Raw genomic sequence first — 9,187 nt, forward strand, 5'->3', positions numbered from 1 at the left:
AGATATACTGAATTTGTTCTTTTTTCTTAATTTTATAACTCTACATCTTTGCATATTTCATTATAGTATTTTTCTTTTGCTTCTTGAAATGCCCTTTGAAATTTTATGTCTAGCTCTTTAACTTCATTTCTTTCATTGTTTTATCTAATTTAAGACTAAGAGAAAATCTCAGTTCTTCTTCTTCTTCTTCTTCTTCTTCTTCTTCTTCTTCTTCTTCTTCTTCTTCTTCGAGGTTTCCAAATATATACATATATATATATACATTATACATATGTAAAAGTGTGACAAAATAAGGTTAGAAAGTCCCACAAGCTTGTACATCTATCCCAACATCACCGTAGCCAATAGTCTCACTAACTCAATTCCTTGTATTTTAAGGGGAAAAGGAGGTCTTCTGTAAATTGTAGGATCTCCTTTTAGAATTATTCTGTGAAAACCCATTGTTATCCAATTCTAGTCTGACAGTGGACTCTGGAATTCCACACTTTTCTGAACATCAGCTTCCTGACACTATAAATCTCTCCAAATGTGTTTATGAAAGTAAATTTACAGTCATTTTATCAAGACAAACTATTTCAAACAAAATAAAAATATCCTTCACATAGCCAATATTCAGGTGTGTTACAAGAGCCGGAATAATAAAAGGAACCTTAGAGATGGCGAAAACACTAACAAAATGTAAATAGAGACAGTAGTTGCCTTTCCACTGGAGGCAAGGGGAGAGATCTGGAGCTATGGAGAGTTGGCTCCCACACTGCAGAAGCCAGTGAGAATCCAGGTGGGTCCTGGGCTGACCCTCGGCTTTTCAGACTAGGGGAAAGGAGCTGGCCCCTCTGCATCTAGAGATTTTCACATGCATCAAGCCCCATTTTGTTCAGTTGGAGTCGGAGGTGCCCCAAACATAACGGATAGCCTCTGGGCACTCTTCTGGAAAACATTAACTCTAAAATCATGGTCACATCTCTTGGACTTTTGTGACTGTCCATACTCTTATAATGTATTCGAATGAGCTACACACACAGGCCTCTTCTGTTTGGACTCCAGTCTAAGCTTCAAACGGGAAGGGTGGACTGGACAGGGTTGAGTCCTTCTTTGATTGCAGGATCTGGTCCTCACCGTTCAGAGGAGCAGGCCAGTGGTGCTCCAGCAGTCTGGCCATCCGGAAGAGCTCTCTGTCCTGCAACAGGTGCTGCACCTGCTGTACCATGGAGTTCTGAGCTTTTTCTGAAATGAACGCCCAACCTCTGGTTGGATGCTGTGCTCCAGGTAAAAAACACGGAACTCTCCTTCCAGAGATGTAGCTACTAACTTCATACTGAAGTCTTTCTGTCCAAATCCATGCTGTAGACACCATTTTTTATGTTCATCTCCCATCGAAATGGACCCATTTTGGAGGTCAAGCAGTTTAATGTCCCCATTGTCATAGCCAACACATAACACGCTCCTCTTGATGGTGAGAGTTGCCAAAAGTCACAATCCAACAGTCTCTTGTGTTCTCCCTGCACAGGTTCCATATCGGCAGCAGAATCGTCTTTTTTTGCCTCGGGTCACATCCCTTGACAGTTGCCTCTCAAATGCCAGTCACTATTTTAGGTGATTCTTTCCCAAATCCTAGTCTGCACACACCATCTCTAGATTAATAATTTCCTTATGGCCCTTTGTGGACTACACTGGGGTCTCCAGGACTCTCAGATTCCATACATGAAGGCTTCTAGTAGCTAAGTATCTGTGCTGTACAGATGTGCAACCAATGGTTCCCATTTAGTGGGCAAGGCCATTTCAACCGCCCAAAGCAGCTTCAGTTCCCAAAGCTGGGTCTTAAGCAATTGAATGGCCCCAGTGTCCCTAGAGAAGTTATCTATGATCACAATTTTGTCACTGCACAATCCCCATTTGCAGTCAAACACCGTGTAGTTGAGGCTCTTTTTGGTATGGGTCATAATCTGAGATTTCTCGACATGATGCTGTAGTTTCCACTTCTGGCAACAGCTAGACCCTGCTAAACCCAGACCCTAGCTAAGGACCTCAAAATCAGACCATAAACATTAACCTCAGATTCTCTTCTGACATCCACTTTGAACTTTCTTTCCTATTTTTAAAAATCATTTTATTGGGGGTCTCTTACAACTCCTATACCATTCCATATGCCAATTGTATCAAGCATATTTGTACATATGTGTCCATCATCATTTCTAAAACATTTTCTTTCTACTTGAGTTCTTGGTATAAGCACCTCTTTTCCTCCTCCACCCTCCTACGCTCCTGAATCCTTGATCAATTATATATTGTTATGACCATTCTCTTTATTAATAAGTAACATGGTTGATGTCTTCCCACAGTTCTCCAGTTTTTGATCATTAGTTTTCAAGGCACAAAATCTGTTTTGGAGATCTTCTGGAAATTCAGGCAGCCTCCTTTGGTTCTCATGGATTTGTTTTATTTTTCTTCACTTTCAACCTGAATTTATATTTGAGCAATTGGTGGTCGGTTCTACAGTCAATTCCAGGCCTGATTTTAGTTGCTGATATTAAGCTGATTCATTGTCTCTTCCCACGGATGTATTCGATTTGATTTCTGTGTATTCTATTTGAAGAAGTCCAAGTGTATAGTCACTTATTTGTTGTTGAAAAACATATTTCCTACTTGGGGGTTTGCACCCCCCTGATTACAGGTAACGACATACATCACAGGAAGGGATAGCACCATAGGCAATACAGCAATGGGATGGGACGATCTAGGGGTGTACATGCAATAGGAAAAAGAGGGATTCCGAATACACATGTGACAAGATGGGCCTATCCTAGATTCAGGATGGCAGAATGAAAGAAAACAGAATAACATATTTCCTATGAGCAAGTTGTTGATCTTCCAATATCCTGTTGTGTAATTTCCACATTTGAGTCTACCACCCAATCTTTATTTTCCAGAAACCTTTCCTCCCTCTTTGCTTCCAACTTCGTGCTCCCAAATCCAATATTTATCAGTGCATTTTGATGGCACGTTTGATGAATTTCAGACTGAAGATATGGGTATAATTCTTCAATTTCTGCATGATTAGCTTTGGTGGTTGGTTTATAAATTTGAATAATAGTTGTATTTATTGGAGTTTTTACATTGGATAGATATTATCCCATCACAGACAATGTTGCACTTGATCATAGATCATGAAATGTCCATTTTGATGAAGATATGCCATTCCTTTTCATTATGCCACCCCCCACATAGTAAACCAGATGTTTTCCTTATTAAAAATGGCCCATACCAGCCTATTTCAGCTTACTCATGCACAGGATTATCAATATCCATGTGTTCTATTTTGGTGTTTATGATGTTCAATTTTCCTAGCTTCATACTTCCTGCATTCCAAATGCCAATTATTAGTTGATATATGCAGCTTTTCCTTTTCATTTTGAGTCATGCCCCATCAGCAAATGAAGGCTTTACCCCCATAGGCATTCTTCCACTCATGTCATTGTGGTCAAATCTGCTTTGAGAAGGCTGTTCTTCCTCAATCGTATGTTTTGTGCCTTGTGACCTGAGGGACTCGTCTTCTGGCATTGTCTCAATATTGTGCTTCCATTCATTAGGCATTCGGTATCTAATGATATTCAGATGTTATACACAATCTTTTGGGGACCCGGTTCCTCTTAAATTGACAGCCTGTTCCTTCTTTATAGTCTGTTCTTAATCTGGAAGCTACTGCTAAAACTGGTTCACTTTATGGGACCCTGTTGACATTTGAAATACAAGTGACCTACCTTCCAGCAACACACAAAAACTGCCACAGGAAGACAAATTAACAGACAAATGGTGGCACCACCAGTAACAAACCAAAGAACCAAGTTCACTGCCATGGAGTTGATTCTGATTCACAGTCACTCTGTGGGCAGAATCGATTGCCGAAGCAGAACGCCTCGCTTTTCTCCCATAGATCAACTGAGAGGTTCAACCTAATGACCTTGCAGTTAGCAGTCCAACTCATAACTCATTATACACCTAGGATACCACTGAAAGAGCTGATGATTAAAATTGGGCCATAGACTCCAAGGCGGGCAGGGCAATAGGAAAGCTTTATAGTGGACATGTGGGGAAAGGACAGTCCCGGGTCTGCTCTGATTAGAAACTGTTGCCTTGCTGACGGTGAAAATTACTAACAAAATGCAGGGCATATATTGCGTTGGGTTTGCATAGCAGATTGACCTTTTTCTGATTGATCTTAAATTGGAAGGAGATGTAAAAATTCTAGAAGGTGACAATCACTGTCCAAATTCTGACCTCTCTGAGGCAATTGTAGAAGAGTTTGTTTGGTTTCCAATTGGGCCCAGAGCTGAAAGGTCACTTCTATGATGATATATGGTTTGACCATCATTCATTTTCATACCCAGTCTCTAGCTGGAAGAAGTCTGCAGGATCACTTCCTGCCACCATCACACTCCGAAGTAGTTTCAGAGTCCTAGCTGCGAGTGGTTGTTGAATTTCAAGTGTGTCCTGATGGTGTAATAGAACACTATGAATAAAGTCTATGTCCCAGTTTTGAGAGTATGTAAGGAAATAAAATTTGCTAGGACTTATTATTGAGTTCAAGTTCACCAATAGTTACTCAATTAACCCTTCTGTGTTAGATTTGCCTCTAGATTCCAAACCAGTGAGACTGGTTTGATGTTGATCAGTGGTTGAGTTGGTTTTATTGTTGTTAGAAGTTGGCTTTGACTCATGGTGATGTTATGAATAACACAATAAAAGATGGCCCTGTCTGATGGCTGTTTCATGGTAATTGGCATGTATGATTCCATTGTTTCAGCCACTGTATCAATCCATTTCTCCAAGGGCTTCTCTGTATTTTATCTTAACAGCTTTACTGACATGTAATTCTTATACCATATGATTCAATAGTTTAAATATACTAAAAATCATTGTGCAATCATCACCACAATCAATTTTAGAACATTTTATTCTTTTTCATTCTATTTTTTATTAGCTTCCCATTAGCCCTCAACTTCTCTGACTATATCAATCCAGTTACTCTCTCCATAGGCTTACCTATTCTAGGGTTTATATAAAGAAAAACACATAGAAACAAAAAGCAAAATAAATAAGGAAATTTAAAAAAATACCAACAACAATAACAAAATAAAATTATTTTAAAATTCCTGTTTAAAAAATAACAGAAAATAATCAAAACTGGAACAAAATTAAAATAGGTCAACAGGGCTAACAAAGAACAATGGGTTACATTTTAAACCACCTGTATCCACATCAGTCCATGTTCCTTTGCACTATGTCTGATAGCAAGGCTGTTCACACCCCTGGTCAATGGTCAGAGGTGACTCACTGGACACATATTCTAAGTGGAGGCCCTGCAGATGAATTTGGGGCTTTCACCATCAACTCCAGTCCTCTGCGAAGTGGGTGCTCAGTATTTATGCTCTAATACTATTTGTTCCTCTGGTCTTGAATTTTACTGTTTACAATCCTTTGATCACAAAATCAAATTTTCTTCTTCCGTGTGGACTTAGCTCTTACCTCACTTATATGGCTGCTTGTTTGAAGACAAGCTCCAAGGGCTTCCTTGACTTTCCTGACCTTCAAAATCACCATGTCTTTTTAAAGAAATTTAACTTTTCCTAATGACATGTGCAAGGCAAGCAAGTTGAAATCTGACCATTCTCAATCCTAAGGAGAATCTTGGTTTCCTTTATTATTATTTATATATATCCTATCACTCCCTAGTTCATGTCAAGCAGAATTATACAATTGTTACCACAATCAATTTCCAATCATTCTTTTTCTACGTGGACTTGGTTGTCTTTCTTCTAAATCCAACAGGTTGCTCTTTTGGGAAACTTCAAACTCCAACTCAATCTTTGTATGGCTTGGTATTTATTCTAACATGAGATTTTGGTTTCAGTTAAGCAATGCCTTCTTATTCAACCTCTTTTGAAATTTTGGGTTCCCGACATTTCACCATTTCTAAGGAATCTTAGGTGGTGCAAATGATTAATTGCTTCAAGATTAGCTGAAAGGTTGAAAGTTTGAATACATCCTGGGTGATGTACTTCTGAATGGTCACAGTCTTGAAAACCCTATGAATCAGTTCAGGAATTCACTCAATGGCAACTAACAACTGTGCTTTTTAAATTCCTCTATACATTTATGGTCAAACATGCATTCAAGAATCTACCAACCATTGCAGGGGCAGGGACTATGTAATGTGGCTCTTCTAGATAAAGTCTCTCTAACTCCAAGCAAATGACCTTTACCTGCATGAGTCTGGGTTACAAGGTGGGGAATAGCACTGATAAGATTCACCTGTAAATAACTGTTGATGGAATACATTGTTAGTACCCAACTACTGGGTATAAAATGAGCCTTCTGAGAAGCAGGAGGGAGGAGTTACCAGCATAAGTCAGGAGTTGAATTCATCCTCTGGATGCCAGACTCCTATGCAGTGAACCTCCTCAGTCCACAAGACAGCTGCAACTTCAGAACCAGGAGCTAGAGTATGGGGCAGAGTGGTAGACCCCAGTCCACAGAGCAAGTATGGTAGTCAAATAATTTCATGCCAACTTGATCAATAAAGCGGGGAGGTGGAGTTTAGCCTGTCAATCAAGTTGCAGCTTGATGACCTCATTTGGAGGCACAACTGAGATGAATGGCTCACTGGAAGCCAGTCCTCTCTTGGCTTTCTCCGTCCTGCTGACCAGCCATGCTGAAACCTGTGAGGCCTGTGATGCAGCCACCACTGTCGGATCCACAAGACTTCACACCCACTGGCCTGTGATAGTCCTGCATTCTGCCCCCTTGTATGTGGCTGCATGAATCTAAAGAGGAACTTATGGACTAGTATTGGACTTAAATGGACTTGATCCGGACTGGGTTGGGATGTTTGCTTGATATATAATTATTTCTTGATGTAAAGCTCTCTCTTACACACATATATGAGTATCACTGGATTTTTTCTCTATCAATCCAGCAAGTAAAGCTGAGTGTTTTTGTGCAGTAGCCTGGCTTGCAGAGTGGAGTAGCACTGAGCACTTACTTGGGGGTGCTAAGTTTCTGACCCATGGAAGTGGAACTGAGTGCCTTCAGCTGAGCCATATGGTGGAGTCACTTGTCCTTTGGGCTTTTATTAGCAGTCCTGGAACTGTGTGACATGTCCTGACTGAACAACCATATCCTGAGCATTTCTTACCTGCGTTGCAACTTGTTACCTTTCTTAATAAAATCTCTAATCATGAATATCCTGTGTGAGTTCCATATGGCCATCGCAATGAGTTACCAAACTCAGTAGTTTGTAGTGTTGTGAATGTCAGAGCAACCACACATGTGCACGTCAAAGCTAATTATTAAGTAACATAGCAGTGAGTTTGGTTGAAACAAAATACAAGGCAATATAGACTTGATCTAGTTCTTAGGTAAGTCAGAATGACAGTTTGAACCTTAGCATAAGTGTTCTCTGATGCACATAATCAATATTTATCATGCATTTTCATATGTTTATGGAACTCTCGGGAATCCTGAGCTTCATGAAGCTTATAGATTCTATATTATCACTGGACAATCGACTTGTGATAATATATGAAATGATGAAATTACCAAAGACCACATAGCTAACAAGTTGTACGGACCAGATTCTCTCTACTTATAATATAATAACTTCCAAATCTAAATCTCTGCTTCTCCTTGCAATAGGCATCTCTCTGCTCTTGAGTTCTTGATTGAGTGTACATATTTTTCTAATTAGTTGGGATTTAATACACATATCATATCATTCCACATTTCAATCACATCAAGCAGAATTGTTCAACTGCTACTATAATCAGTTTCCAAACAATATTTTTCTACATGGACTCCTTGACACCGTCTCCCTTTTGCACCACCACAACCACTATCCCCCCCCCCCCCCCCCCGAATCAAGTATTCTACTTGCTGTCCCTGTAGGTTCATCTTTAAGAAATTGTGAATGTTGGACAAAAAGGGAACACAGAGACAGAGAATGAGCACAGTAAAGAAGTGTTCTGAAGTGAGTTCTGTGTGTGTGTGTGTAAGACAGAGAGAGATAGGTGGATTCATGCTGTGCTTCTCTCCTCACTTGAAAAATGGTGATTCAATTTCTTCTAAACATTTGGCAGGTGAATGGTGACTTTGTCACATTGCCAAATAAAATGGGTACCACATCTTAACTCCAATGTAGCTGGTAGGTTGGGGAGCAGAGAATTCATGACTTACATGATCTGACACCTTCTTCCATAGACAAAGAGGTCACTTCAAAGCTGTGTGGATCTCTCTTCACTAGTTTCCATTTATAAGTCTCTTCAGTGGCATCTTTGTGTCTTACAAAGCGGCACAGTTCTCCATGTGATGTTACCTTCAGAAGAGAGAGTGCAACATGTAATTGCTTTGGCAACAGTTTGCAGCAACATCAAGAAAGTCTTTGAAGTCTCTGTGGTCTCAAAACTCAAATAATATCAGTCGTGTTTCCTTTTTCTCTGAATTGCATTCATATTAATCACAAGGTGCTGACAGTTCCACAAATATCCCTTTGCATGGCATTCAACCGATAGCTTTAAAGCCCAATAAAATATCAATGAAGAGGATCAATCTGATAAAAATAGATACCCTGCTGTCATTAGCCAGAGCTGCAGATCTCCACAAGTTGTTCCTAGCTCCAAGGTAGCGTTACTTCAAAGAGAGAGAAAAATCTAAATAGAGTAGAAAAACTCAGCTCTTGCTGAGCCACATTTCAAACAAGAGAAAAGAAAGGCGTCTACATTATTAACAGCATGATGGGGGAGGGGGAGGGGAACAGTGTATGAAGTTTAACAGCGTGTTTATCATATCCTTTTGGACATATTGCTCCAGAAGGCCCAGCTAGGTGAGGTTGCTAAACCCAAAGCAGATGGTCTTTCAAATGATCATAGAAATTCTCTTTCATAATGAATCTTGAGACTCCTATAGGACCCAAAATAAATAGCTGTTCATACATATGAAAAGACAGATGTTTCTTTAGATGCAGCTCCATGTTTCTTTGGCTGAATCCAGGAAGAGCCATCAGCTATGACTTTATTTTCAAGCAGTTGAGTAAGTGGAACTTTAGTCTCAACTAATCAATGTCAGAATACCTTTTAAATGGAAATCACCTTTCCTCTGGGATAAGGGATGAGGACATGTATTGAAGAGGCATGAG

The 9,187-nt window shown here is 39.8% G+C and overlaps 1 pseudogene; it reads right to left on the reverse strand.

The window, feature by feature from the left end:
• Positions 1-1,045: 1,045 nt before the first annotated feature.
• Positions 1,046-3,591, reverse strand: LOC142442516 (dynein axonemal assembly factor 10 pseudogene; annotated as a pseudogene).
• Positions 3,592-9,187: the final 5,596 nt, after the last annotated feature.

This window comes from Tenrec ecaudatus, chromosome 3 (genome assembly GCF_050624435.1).
Source record: "Tenrec ecaudatus isolate mTenEca1 chromosome 3, mTenEca1.hap1, whole genome shotgun sequence".
NCBI classification, from domain to species: domain Eukaryota; kingdom Metazoa; phylum Chordata; class Mammalia; order Afrosoricida; family Tenrecidae; genus Tenrec; species Tenrec ecaudatus.